The sequence below is a fragment of the Fringilla coelebs genome (genome assembly GCF_963513975.1).
Source record: "Fringilla coelebs genome assembly, chromosome: 1".
Taxonomy (NCBI): Eukaryota; Metazoa; Chordata; class Aves; order Passeriformes; family Fringillidae; genus Fringilla; species Fringilla coelebs.
In genome coordinates this window covers 112794499-112808847 of record NC_140028.1, presented here as the reverse complement: position 1 = coordinate 112808847, position 14349 = coordinate 112794499, and the positions used below count along the sequence as shown (strand labels likewise).

General features: G+C 38.4%; 1 protein-coding gene across 2 annotated transcripts in view; it reads left to right on the top strand.

Annotated features, from left to right (window-relative positions):
- RBMS3 (RNA binding motif single stranded interacting protein 3) overlaps positions 1–14349 on the top strand; it is a gene marked incomplete at its 3' end in the record, with an annotated part of 434589 nt that overhangs the window by 239181 nt on the left and 181059 nt on the right. The gene's annotated exons all lie outside the window — the stretch shown is intronic.

The window sequence follows — 14349 nt, the reverse complement described above, 5'->3', positions numbered from 1 at the left end:
ATGATTCCAGATGACTTTCAGCAATGAGGTTATTGCATAAGTGCCTAAAATGAGATGCCTGTGAATGCATGTGATCACCAGAGCTGTGTGACCAGTGCTGTTGAATCTGTCTGCTGCTAGAGGCAGAGCACCGCTTCTAAAATCCTTTTCCCTTGCTGTAATTTTAAGCAGTAGGTAGGCAGAGTCAAGTCACGCTCTGGTTTCCAGTAATAAGGAAGCAAAGTGTCACAACCCATGTTCCCTTTTTATTCCCTCTCGTTCTGAAAACCCCGTGAGTTTATTAGTGGTGCTGTTTTGAAGGTAGAAGCGAACCCCGGGATCAAAACCGCCTTGTCGTGTCCTTGTACGTGGCGGGAGCCGAGCTGTGCTGTGGGCTTGACAGCGAGACCTGCTGAGCTGCACTGGTGCCTGTTAGGCTGCTTGTGTGTTAAGAAATTGGGAGCACCAAGTGGCTTGTTGAAATTCATCCTTTGCTCCACATGAGGTACTCTCTTAGCGCACGAAGGAATAATTCATGCTCAAGACTTTTTGACATAGGTATTACTGTCATGATATTTAGTAAGAGTGAGCATGCAGGTGGAGGCAGTGGGGTAATAAAAGAGTTTTACCAACAAAATGAGGAGAAACAGGAATCCTTGAATGGATTTTATTTGTTAAAAACCCAGAAATATACTGTATGTGAGATAGCAGTGTTAGTGGCATGCAGGGGAGCTGGCTCAAGTGCAAGCAGTGCAGCTTGCAGCAGTCCTGGTACTATCTGGAAAGGAGGAGATCGTTCCTGTTGAAAAGAAAGTGGCTGAATAAGAATCCACAAACAAAACTGGGAGTACTATGGTGGTCTAACCTTGTGAAAGCACTTCTGGCTGCAAACAGAGTTGAAAATGCTTAGTGGGTAAAAATTTTAAGCATAAATAAAAATAGGCTTACGTTTGGACTTTTAGTAATAATTATATTAAAATGACACCATTCATTAAATAATGCAATACATTCACATCTCTAAATACACAGCAGCTGTTCACTTCTGTCAAACACGATTCCTTTAGGGACTGAATAGGGAAGAGGAACATGCTGGCTTGCATGGTAATGTCCTGATGAGTTCTGGGCTGCAGCCTGCCCCCTACACTGATTAACAAAGGGTGTCTCTCTGCCAGTGCCAGGTCCTGAAGGTGCCCCTCAGGCTGGGCAGGATGTGCCAGCTGGGCACATCCTGCCCAGGGTAGGGAAGGAGTGGATACAACACAGGCCTTGGAATTGTCCTTCTCAGGCTTTGTAGAAACTGAGCATTAAAAGATGTTTCAGCCTAGGGCTATAAGCAGATGAATTTGGCAGGCTGTGATGTGCTGGAGTTGAAGCTCATAAAAAGATTTTATTCTAAAATTAAAAAAAAATCATTATTAAAAAAATAGAGCTGTGAATAAAGCCTGACTCTTGATGGATGGCTACTTGAGAGAGGGAATTGTCTGGATGTAGTGTCATCCATGCCAGACCTTTGGGTATGGAAGTCCTTGGCCAAGCTTCTAATTCATAATAATTGATATAAAAATGCATTGATACACCAACTAATCAGCCAGTAGTTATATTTTCGTTGCTTCCAAAGCAGAGGGTTTTATCCTTCACACCAAAACTGAGGGAATATTCTCAAGGTGTAGAAAATAGTAAAGTCTTACCAGCAGATGATAGGCACCTGTGAAGAGCCCAGCCTAGAAAAGGATTTGAGTTCTTGTCATTGTTGGCTTCATATGGTTCCTTATCAAAGGTGGTGAGCTGCATGTCTCCCTTACACTCCCATGCTTCCTTTAGAGAAATCCCTGGGCATCTAGAAGTATAATTCGAACCCTAATTTTGAATCATAGTGAGAAAGTCTTTGCATCTTGTAGCAGTCTTTACTAAATTAAGGCATGCTACAGCAAAACATCCACTTGCTAATAGAATGCTGATCCTGAAGACATTATATGTGACTTCTATGTTTTACCCTTTCAATAGATTTATACATGACATTTTACTTTTACTTCTGCCAAATTTAATTTTCATATTATATTGAATCTAGTATCAGGAGGCTTGTAGTCCCTCATTTATGCAAGAAGAGAATTCAGGGTTAAAGTTGTCTCTCTGTGCCAACATCTGTAGAGAAAATGACAATAATCTACAAAATTAGAAGCTCAGAGCTTGTAATTTCCCTGTGAATTATTCTTTCCTTGTTCCTTTCATCTCACTATACTTGTATAAATAGATCATAGTTTATTTTTCTTTCCTGGTGATGGATTTGGAGTGTTTGTCACCTGTGCTCTAATATGATTTGTTGTGATATATTGAAGGTTTTTGTCTTGGTAAGGATTTTTCTCTCTTATGCTTCATTTGGGATTTTTTTCCCCTCTGTTCACTGTAGTATTTTTCAGGAACTAGGCTTTTATTCAGGATTATAACAGAAGTTTGATAAGAACACTCTAGAGAATTGAAATATTGTCATGAGAAGAGGCTTTAAAAAGAACACCCCAATTTTATTAACTGGTACACTAAATTGTGTGGCCCAACATTTGAAGTTCAACAAGGCTTTGTGTGCTATTGGTAAAACTGAGCATAAGCATAATGACATGGCACTGACAGACTTATTGTTTGGGCACTATGTCTTTATCCACTGCTGGTTTATACTGAACAGAGGAGCTCACCCACTCTTTCCCCTGCATGCTAGCAAATGTGTGTGCAGAACCTTCACCTTTCAGCTGAAATCCCCAAGAGTTCAGTCCCTTGCCTTTAGGGACAGGAAGAGGCAGATACAACATTAATACAGCTTGCCAAGAGTTAGTGTCTCCCCTCTTTTAATTCTTGATATAATCTAGGTATTCTCTATTGGTCTTCTATTTATCTGTTTTCTTTGTGCCTTTACCTCACAGTGAGCCCACAATGTAATGTGATGGTGAAATTGCAATTGAGTGCACCTAAATCAATGTACAGCTTTTAAATTCTTCTCCTTTATGAACTGCATAAAGCCAGCCCTCTGGAATGTAGTGGGGAAAAGCAGCAAAATCTATTTGCAGGTGACTTCTGGCTTAAAGGAAAGGGGAAAAAACAGGGCATGTGCATTCCCTTTGTTTATCCTCTCAGGATCACAGAGGTTATCTTTTCTGTTTTGGTGAGATTAAACGTTTGCAGGGGTTACAGGAATAGGGTTAGATATTAGCATATTTCCTGTCTGACATCAAGTTGGCCTTGCTGTAAGACTTTAACTCTTTCTTTTCTAGGGTCACTGATAAGCACTGTATGAATTTTAAACTTCTATATTTATCAATATTTTCTACACATTTTTGTAGATGCAAACTAGTAGTACAATAATTAAAAATAAATGGTTAACATTTTGTTACTTCCACTCAGTTTTGTTTTTCCTGTAGGGCTTCTTTTAATTTCTCCTCCTGACTCTGTGCTCATCAAGTTGCCATTGCTTTTCCTCACACCGTTTTTGCACAGAAAAGGGCACGGTGCTGCTCTCCATGCTCAGACAGTTCCTCTCTAAGGAGGTACTTTGCCTCCTGCTGTCTCATGTCTGTCTTCTCAGATGAAAAAAATCCACCCAAAAGCTCCAGAGAAGAGCTCAGGTTCTGTGATACTTTTTCAATAGGTAACACAATCCTGTGCAGTAAAGGCTAAGCAGCTAAATTAAAGCAACTTTGCTGAAAATGTCCATCGAGCATCTTTCCTGCTGCAAGAGTGACAGCCCTTCACATTTTCCTCTTAATTTGTACCCTTTGGTTGACTATACTATTGATTTGTGCATTAAGGATGATTTAATCTTTCTTCCACCCTCTTATTAAGAGGGTTTGAAACCCTACCTGGAGTCTTTATTAGCTTTTGACATCACAAAGGGAAATGTCAACACATAATGAGATAAATTTCAACATCACAGAAGACTGGAATACAGCTTTCATGAAAGATGGATATAGGCAACACTTACCAAGATAAAAAAAAAAAGCCCATAAGACAGAACCTTTCCTTTTCAGCATCCATCCATCTTTCTGTTTGTCTGTTGCTGCATTATAGTTTTTATTAGAGTTTGTCTTGGTATACAATGGATTGCCAGAATCATGATTAAGAAGCTTATTCAAATGAATTAAAAATGTTTAAATGAAAAAGACCCGGAGAAGTAATTGCCAAAATTTAATCAAGGATTTAATTTGTAGCACAGACCAGCCAAATGGATTTTGCCGTTTTTCACTGCACTGTTTGTACAAGGAAATTAAAAAGTATAAAGAGTCAAAGACTCAGCAGTGTAACCCTTTAAGAATATTGCAGTATGCTCACTTATTCTCATTAGCCGCATTATATCAAACTTGCTCCTGAGGGCTTGTAGTTTGCAAAGCCAGACCACAGACTGGGGAAAAAAGATGATAGCATTTTTTCCAATGTCATAAATTACTGCCAGCACACATTAGATGATTTCTCCATGCATTGCTGTAAGCAATGGTAGGTTAAATATCCCCCTTCTTAATACCACTTAGTAATAAATGCCCTCATTTTAGCATGTCATCTTTAGCTGAACTGAAATAACTGAGACTAAAGAGCTGTCGGGTTTTGAAACAGAAACATTTCCCTTGCATTTACTGCTGAGAAATACATGCATGGCACCATTATGCTGTCTCTGTTTCATTGATGATAATAAGGTATCATCAAGCCTGGCATATCTGTTTGAACATGTTTTGCAGAAGTCTAATCATTAAGTAATATGTATCCCATTTCATCCATCATTTCCACACAAAGAGCCATACAGTGCAATTGAGAGAACAATACTTTATGAGCCATGAATAGCTGGAGCAATGATAACTTCCAAGTAGCATATAACAGACCCAGAACTGTGCTCTAAATTACAGCTCTGAAGAGGTAGGAGGAGAGATAAGAAGCCCCTGCTTGTGAGGAGGAGGCCGAGATCAAGTGTGCATTTCTTTCCCATTTGTTGTGGTTGAAATAAACATTCAGCGGAGCGCTAAATGCTCAGCCTCTTGCACAGGCAGAGAGGGAAGCTGGTTCTGCAGTGCTGCACTGCCTTGCAGAGCCTGAGGCAGCTGGTGGGATGGGGTGAAAGGGTTCTGGGTCATTCGGGAGCTCTGAAGTTCCTTTCTTCCAAAACTGCTGACAAGGATGTCTGAAGAAGCCAAACGAAGAAAACATGCAAACCACAAATGGTGAATGGCTTCTAGGTAGCCCAGAAGAGTTTACAGATTCTATCCTAAGCCTAAAATTACATTAATTATTTTAAAAATGAGAAGAAATAAGAAAGCTTCACATTTAGTACGTACCTGAGGTGAATCATACCGACTGTAAGAGCACAGAATGGCAGATCAGTGTGTAGCACTGGCACAGGGTGCAGTGCAGTAAGGCTCTTCCCCTACTGCAGGAGGAAGGGTTTTGGTGTTTGTTTGCAAGTTTAAAGGAAATGGTGTACAATCAGTGATTCCCACCCCTTCGTGTGTCAAAGGTGATGTTTACTATTTCTTTATTTTACTGCTGTAGCCCTTGGTGAGAATTAGCTTGATAGCAGAGAGGCAGGCTTAGTCTCTGCCAGCAAGAGGTAGTGTCGGACACAGTGAGGTATTTCGAAAGGTAAGGAGCCTTTCTGTGAGCAGACACAAGAAGCAGCTGTGGCTTTCCCTGTTTCTCTTCCCCTACAATCCCTGGGAAGTTCTGCTCCCTTCACATTTCTCCTGTCCTGTATGTTGGAAAAGGAGGGAGGTAGGGCTTTTGGAAAATGACAGCTTTCTCCTCTCGAGATCTTTGAGCTCATGGACTTGCTTAACTTGCTTCTGCTCTTAGTCATTTTTGGTTTGCATGATGCCTTTACACAGTTGCTCACTTCATAGAACATTTTTAATTTAAGGCATCTCTTGCTTGCTCAGTTAAGTGGTTATAATTTTATTTGCATAGCAGAAGAGTTGCTGATAAACAAAGTTAAGACACTGGAAAAGGAAGGAGTCCAAAATTCAGTGGTTGAGTTCCAAATATTTGAATTTTGTTCCTTATCCAGCATTCTAAAGATTGTGGCAGAGTAAATTATGCAGCTGCTTCTAAGCAGAACTTTCAAAGGTCATTTTGTTACATGAGATCTGAGTTAAATTCATGCATGTTTTTTCTTGTCTCCCTTTTAGAGACTTACATTTTTTTAAACCATGATTGCTACGCCATGTAAGGTTCTTGCCTTTAAAACAACAACTAAATACTTCTGAAAAGCAAGAGCAAAAACATTATAGTAGGAGATATCAGTGGCTAGTCTCATTCCACACGTGCAACATTATTTTCACAATTTATTCTAAAACCAGTTTTATTTGCCATTAAATTTCACCTGTCACAGATTTTAACATCCACACTGCAGAATTGGCTCTATGTTCACACTGTTTCCAGTTGATGGGGCCCAACTCAGTTTAGGTGCTTTCCTTGATCACAAAGAAAAGCAACTTAGGTCACTTTTAGATTATGACTAAATGTGTACTTTTTAAATTGTATGTAAACCCATGTTTTCCTTTAATATTTTTACCTTTTTTTTGAGTTGTAAAACTTCCAGTTTTTTGTTGGTTTTTTTTTTTTCATTCCTGGTGGATTTTTGGAAATGTCTCCTTTACTGGTATGCTTAAGAAATGAAGGTATTTTTCCAGGATTATTCTGAATGCCTGGATTTGAAAATGAGAATGAATAAATGCGCCCCATATTTCTTCACAGGATTTTCTGAGCAGAAGTAACTGTGTGTGAGCTATTTAGCTGATGTATTGCAGGTGTGAGACATCAAGGAAAATCTTGGGAAAAGGGCATTTTTTTTCTTTTTTCCTAGAAAAAATTTCAGTGAACAAAACAAGCAAGTCCTGAGAAAGAGGAATCCGTGGTAGTTGGTAGTCCTTATCATTCTGCTCTTAACATGAGAGTCTTTCAAAAAAAGAATATGGTGACTTCTGTGTGAATTTTGTATCCCCCAAAATATGTTTATTTTAATTGGTTATTATAGAGATAAAAAATATGTATATATCTTTGAAAAAAAGAGTTGTGGTTGTTTGCTTTGGGGTCTTATATTATTGAAATTTGGATTTGCTTCATTTTGGTTCTGTTTTTGTTTTTTTCTGGTGACATTGTGACAGAACAGCGTTGTACAAAACCTTCTCAGCTGTAGCATGGCTTTAGCTTCTCCAGGGACCCTGCTCAGATTGCTGTTGATTTCCCATCCTTGCCAGTTCCTCAGCAGGAAATAAAACAGGGAGTTACTGCCTTGATCCAAATAGACTCACACAGCTTTTCAACAGGGAAACAGAGCTGAAGAGGAATGCTTAGACTGATAAGGTTTTAGAAAATATTTCTGGGAGTGCACTTTTTGAACTGGTGAGCAGAGACAGTCTGTCTGTGTCGGGCACTTCTCCTCCTCCTTATCATGGATTTTACTATGAAAAAAAAAAAAAGCAACCACCACCTCCTTGAGCACGGAAAGAACCTTTCAAAATGCTGTTTCTCTGAGCAGCTGATACTCTGGAGTCATGCTGGAGGTAGTAAATGAATAAAGCTGTTTAAAAAAAAGTGAATAAAGCTATAGCATCTCAACTATGTTGAAGAATCAATCATAGGCTTGAGCTCATTTGTTCCACTAGAGTGTAGACTTATAAGAAGAGAACGGCTTGTTCCAGAAAAAAGTGTGAATAATGTGATAAAACAAAATGAACTGCAGAATATATTCTAGCCAGCAGCCAAGAAATTATTCACACTGACAGATATTACAGGTAGAGTACATTTTCTGTCGAGAATACCACCTTCTACTTTCTCTTAGCATATGCATTATGGTTGCTGTTTCCCTACCTGCTCTGTAGAAGTGCACCCAGCTGTATACATGTGATTGTGATGCACTTTCTTCTTGTGTATCATACAAAGAAATAATTCTCTAGTTAGAGCAACTGCCCTTGCTTGTGCAATTATTGAAATATTTTTAGCTGCTTTGAACATTTAAATATTTAGTGTTGAAACAGAAGCATTGTTTCTCTTCTGTTTTTACCTTGAACTGATGCACATCTATGCACGTTTATGTCTAAAGAAAGATGAATAGATCCTGAGACCAAAAGAGTAGATTTGCCATAGTCTGAAGTGATAATTCTATGGGCCACAGTTTTGCTTTAGCTGAGGTAAGAAATTAATGGATTTTTGGCCTATTACTTGAGGTGGTTTCCACTGTACCCCTGTGTATAGCACACATTATAAAATGGATCTAGATAAGTAAAGCACTGTATTTCTTTATCCACATCTTGCATTTTCTTAAACTCATTCTCACAGAGTCATGCTGATGTCAAATGAGCTTTGTTAGGTATTGGAGCCTTTACTACAAACTCATTAGTTTTGCTGTGTGCAAGGCTTGCCTAAATTAGGTGGCATCAAATATTGGTAGTGCAGCCCACAACAATTGGCAAAAAAAATTCCTGGTAGGAGGAGGGACAAGAAGGATTTTGAAAGGAAAGAGTAGCCTGGAAATGGATAGACTTAATGGAAGAAGTTAAAGGCAGGGGGGAAAAGATAAACAGTGATAACACGTATCTATTCTTCAGCCTATGAATGATGTGTTTGAAAAATGTCATGTTCTTTCTGCTTCCTTTTCTTATTGTATTTACAACCTGGAACTTCATTCATATGATTATATGACATGTGGTAGGTATTTTACTATTGACACAGATACATTCAGGCTTTTTTTCCTAGAGAGATTTTTTTGTTCACCCTATGGAACATATGTATTACACATGAACAGCTGCTAATCTTTTATGAAAATACATTTGAAGCCATATATGAAAACTAGGGAGTTTGTCTTACATGAATTGAACTGATTACAAGAGTCTGTTAGCAAAAACATTGCAAATAGATTTTAATGTTTTTTTTAAACTCATGGACAAGATTAGTACTAGCACTGCAGACCAGTGATCAGGTTTGAATGAGTACATCTTTATAGGTCAATTCTTTGCTTTTGACCCAAGTGCACCATGGTGGGAAAATCTTTCAGGATGCTGGGAAAATGGATTTATACCTGCAGTAAGTGGACAAAAGCACTGTTACATTGATTACACATCTGCAATTTGCCTTTCACTCTTGGAAGTGACCTAGCCAACACTGGTTTCATATTTCACTCCATAAAATGTTTTGTTTGGGTCTGTTTTCCTTTGAGAGCCTGACTGGGGAAGAATGAGGTCATGCGTTTCGAAAGTACATCACTGTGTGAGGATTTTCTTTATGCATAGCTTCTTTCTGAGTCAGAAGCTTATTCTGGCATGAGTAGCTGCTTATGCCATGTCCTATAAACTGTGTCAACTGAGGACATACCTATGAGTAGTGGAAAACAGAGAGAGCGTAGTAACAAAGGACTGCAGCAGGTTTAGCTTCGGGTATGGATAAGCCTCTGCTTAACCTCAGACATGTACAAAAAGCAAGCCAGTGCCTTAACTCATCAGTGCTGTGTATGAAATGAAGAAGTCTGTGAAAAGCAGGTTCTTCCAAGTAACCAAGAGGCAGCCAGTGTTATTGACTTTGTACTGGCAGTGCCATCCACAGGGCTCCCCCGCCAGCCCTGTGCTCCCGATCACACGGAGCTGCACGGGAGTTCGCTTCCAAATGGCAAGGTAGTTGACATATTGTGTCTCAATTTAAGCCCCATTACCATTCATTAGACATGCTTCCAGTTAATTATTTTAAAAAATAAATGTAAATAACAAGTTTTAATTATACCCTCGAGGCCATTGATGTGTACAATGTTGGCATTTCGTGTTAGAGAGGCTGCCTGAAAATAGAATAAGGAGCAGTATAATGCAAGGAAGAGGTTTTGGGAAATATTACTGCTAACATAATATTTTATAATAGTAATTTCATCAATTATAAGTCTTAATATTTAAATAATGTTCTACTGAGAATCTGTTATAAAAAGCATTTAGGTGATTTCTTGGCTGTTATATTTCCCTGTGCATTTGAAAGGTTTATTTCATTAAAAATGGTTTTCAACCACCTATGACATCACACAGTGTTTTCAGGGTGATCATTGGACATGTTCACTAGTAGGTTTGTGTATGGTCACTTTTGAATACTGACATCTTTCCAGAGAAATGTTATAATCCTCTGCACCTTGCCAGTGTCATTTCTTCTTGCTGTCTGGTCTGTGATTTCACTGTATTCCCCAAGAAAGTTGTTTGGTGTTTTCTTTTAACTCTTGGGCAAAAATTTCTTCTTGCCTCATTGCATAATCAAATAAAGTGGGTTTTCTATGGCAAATCCAAAAGTTTGGATTCTTTTCAAGATACCTTATTTTCTGGCATGAAATGTCTGAACAAAAAAAAAACATCCCAAAGGAAAGCAGCATTAGATATGCATTTTGGGTCAATTTGTCTCTCTAGATCCTGTACTATGTGATGTGCATCAAATTTCATTCCTTTTCCCTACAAAAGTGATCTTCTCTGTAGGGATGAGCAGTTGTATACTTTCAGATTCTTCTCAATAATCATTTTCTGTGAAATTACATTTAGGCCTGTTCTGTTTAATAGCCAAGGCAGGCTTTTCTTGGATGCAGAATTTTGTACCATGGAAGGATAAAACTTGACACCCAGATCTAACTCAAGACCAAAGGAGCTTTCTAGGGTTTGCTCCAAAACTTCTCCTAGTGGCAACTGCTGGAACCAAGCCCCCAACCTGTTGTTCCTTCCCAGTATTCTTAGGCCATGCTGCCAGTTGTGGCTGCCTAAACACCAAGGCTCCATCCAGGCACTTTTCTGTCTCCAGCCAGTTTGCACACTGTCAATAGCTTTTATGAAGCCCGGAGACAGATATGACTTCTTCATACAGAGAACCCCTGATAGTACTGGGCAGTTTTTGCTGACTGTACCCAAAAGTCACTGGCATTGGAACTTTCTGTTTGTGGAAGTTTCTGCTCCTTCAAGCAGAAGTAAAAGAAAATGAAAACTAATGTCTGTTCTTAGGGGACACATTGATGAGAGGGACCAGCAGAGAGAAGTGTGGGGAGAGAGGGGAGGGGGGAGAAGAAAGAGGTGAAAGAAGGAAAAAGGAAAGGAAAGGGAAAAGGGAGGGAAAAGGAAAGGGAAAAGGAAAAGAAAGGAAGCTTTTTATGTGCTTAAGGTAGCTGTTCATAGTTTTCTTGCAGCTTCTGCATCCTCTCCTGGTGGAACACACAGACCTGCAGCAATACAAGCTGGGCAGAGTGCAGTTCAAATCAGAGTGCATCCTGTGGAGCTGCCTGGCTTGTGCTGAATATTGCCCCTGATTCTTCCAGGCTCTTGAGGATAAATATGAGGTGTCATATCCCCTGCTGATCCTGCTAGCAGCAGCTTCTCTTTTCCCAGCGCTGCCAGGTTTCCTGCACAACCTCCCACCTTCCTCCACCTCTTCTTCAGCCTTGTTTTTACATTCAGACCTAGGAAAAACTCAGGAGGAGTTGCAAGGCTGTCCTCTGTGATTTAGCATGGCTCTAGCATCTTCTGATTCTTGGGTGAACATAAGGGCACCCTTCTCCCAGTTACTGCAGATAATGCATCCTTTATCTCCTGAAATTATCTAGTTATCTGTGGCATATCACAGGCTGTATTGGCTTCCTTGAGAGGGAAAAAACTTGAAAAAAAACCAAACCAAATGAACAAACAAACAAAAAAACCCCAAACAAAACAAAAAACCAAACTAAACAAATGAACAGAAAAAAACCCACAAAAAAAACCAAACAAAAAAACCCAACCAAAGAAACCCAAAACAAAAGAGCAACAACAACTAAAAAACCCTGTTCCCATTCAAATCACATTATGACTTTCCTGTGCATAGGGCTGCAGTGATACCCTACGTCTGCAAGAAAGCAGACATGAACTTTTCCTCTTGCATTTTGTGATCAGGGTAATAAGATGATAAATTATAGCCTGAGTTGTATGTGTCTAAACTACATGGAAGCCCATTTTTCTAGTCTACTGCTCAGATTTTATATTGTCCTGTGATCTTTCCATGAAAAATAATCACGGGTCACCATGTCTGACTCCTGACTGTGTTATTGTTTGTCCTATATTCAGTAATAATATAAGGAAATTCCAAGTAATTTTATCTTGTATTTGTAAGGAAGGGAATGTGGGGGCTGCTCTAGAAATTTGAAGCATTATATAAACTGCTTCAGGCTTTTAAATACATTCCTTTTCCTGTCCTAAACCAACCTAAAATTAACAATTTGAGGAGGGGCTATCAAGATCTGGCCCCATCACTGCTGCTGCTGGTTGTGTCTGCATTGAGGTTGAGATTAAAATTATTTAGTTTTTAAATCTATTTTAAAACATGCACAAATGAACTTATGAGAAAATGTTGCCCTAAGCATAATTTTATGACCCATACATTTTGAATATTTAAAGCAGTACTAATAAAAATAAAGCAGTGAATATTCTCAGGGGTTTAATTTTGCTGGTGTGTGTTGATCTGATGGTTTGTGAGTTTTACTACATTTCATTAGGGAAATTTTACCAGAGAAATGGAGTTGAATACACAAAATAGTTTATCCTAAATTGGCAGCATGAATCCTCAGTAGAGCTTGTTTACACGTACTGATTCACTTGAACACTTACTTTATGAAGAAACGTTTTGGAAATAATTTTATTTCATGCAGCACTTATGCAAGAAAGGTAGAAAAAGACTTGCTGAAACAATTACTTTTGGATGGGAGTCTTTCAGATCCTTAGAAATGTTTTATGCATTTATTTGTGTTGAACATTATTTTCCTATCCATCAGTAGAGTTTTAGGTGAGCTCAATAAGGCTATTTTCAGATAACTACGTTGAATTTTTATTGATATTGAAGTTTGAAGTTAAATAAATTCCATTAAGTCAACAGCACTGAAATTTTACTAGATCTCAACCTCAAATGAGAAAATTCTTCCAAGATTAAAAATGGTGGAGACAAGCACAGTCTTTCCTGCAAAGCTTGAAAGTTTGACTAGACGTGCCTCTCTGAAATGAAACCCTCTCAGTATTACTTAACTTTCTCTTTATAATGCTGTCATAGCAATTAGCTAGAGGAACAGCTCACACATACATGCTTAACATGCTTTAAGAAAAATAACAGATAAAGTGTATTTAAAAGAAAATTGTCATAGTGCTGAAAACAATAAGGAGAAAAGTGCTTTTCCTTTCAAAATCAAATTGCATTGTCCCTGGATTTGTCATTTATGCTTTCCCCTTTTTTTTTAAATTTTGTTTTCATTTTGTTTGGAGCTGCTTCTAATGTTTACTGAATGCTCTTTCCCCCCAACCCTCACTCTTAAAATTCAGCAGCAAGTTAGATTAGTGTTTACTCTCCCCTGGAGAATGCTTGCTTCATACTTTCTTTTTAAGATAATGGAGGAATTCTTTGAAGTGAAGAATTTAATTGGAATTAAGTATTCTGTGGGGTGAAAGAATGATTTTAGCCGGTGAGAGGTGAAAAGAAAAGATATGGTTCTTTTTATTCCAACACTACATTTTTTTCCTTGATATTCCTAGTCTTTTCTTTTCTTGGTATTTGAAGCCTGACTGCAAACAGGTATTGGAGAAAAAACATTTCTGTGTTCACACAAGACTTCTCTTCTTGATTCCAAGTCCAAAGAGATTTGGAGAGACGTTTAAACTCCAGACATTTCAGGGCTGACTTAGCTTTAATACTTCTGTCACGTTTCTCTACCACTTGTACAGTGTTGACTGGTATTTAAATGGTGCTATGAGAGGGTGTTATGCACTGCACTCCTGCAGTCATGTTTTACAAGTTTAATGAGGACCAGGCAGGATATATTTCTATTGTGGCCTATTGTATTGAATGGAAGCTTCAATTTCTCTCTTAGTCCCAACCTGAGATGACTTTACAACGTGCTGAAACTGAGTGGTGCTTGCTGAGGTTGGACCTGCTCCTCACAATAGCTACAAAGCAATCCCAGTTTGCCATCTATTACAGTTTTTTCTGATTCATTTTTTAGAGCTTAGTTGCATTGCATTTATAATATTATGGAGCTAGTAAAGAGAGACATTTCCTGTTTATTGTTTGATAAAGGGATTTGACAAGTAAGAATAAAATAGCATTTAGGTAAAAATTTAGATTCATACAAACAAAAGAACAGCAACCATAAATATTTAAAGAGGTATAATTTGTGCAAGTATACCTTAGAGTATACCAGTTACCAGTGAAGGGAATATTATCTCTACATTTCTCTCTATACATATGATGGCAGAAATGGCAGAATATGGCAGCTACTTATGAAGTTGCATTTATAAGGTAAGTAAATGTAATTAAAAGAAAAACTATTGAGTATACCAGCTTTACAAGATGAAATTTGGATATTTTGACCTGCATACTCCTCTAGTT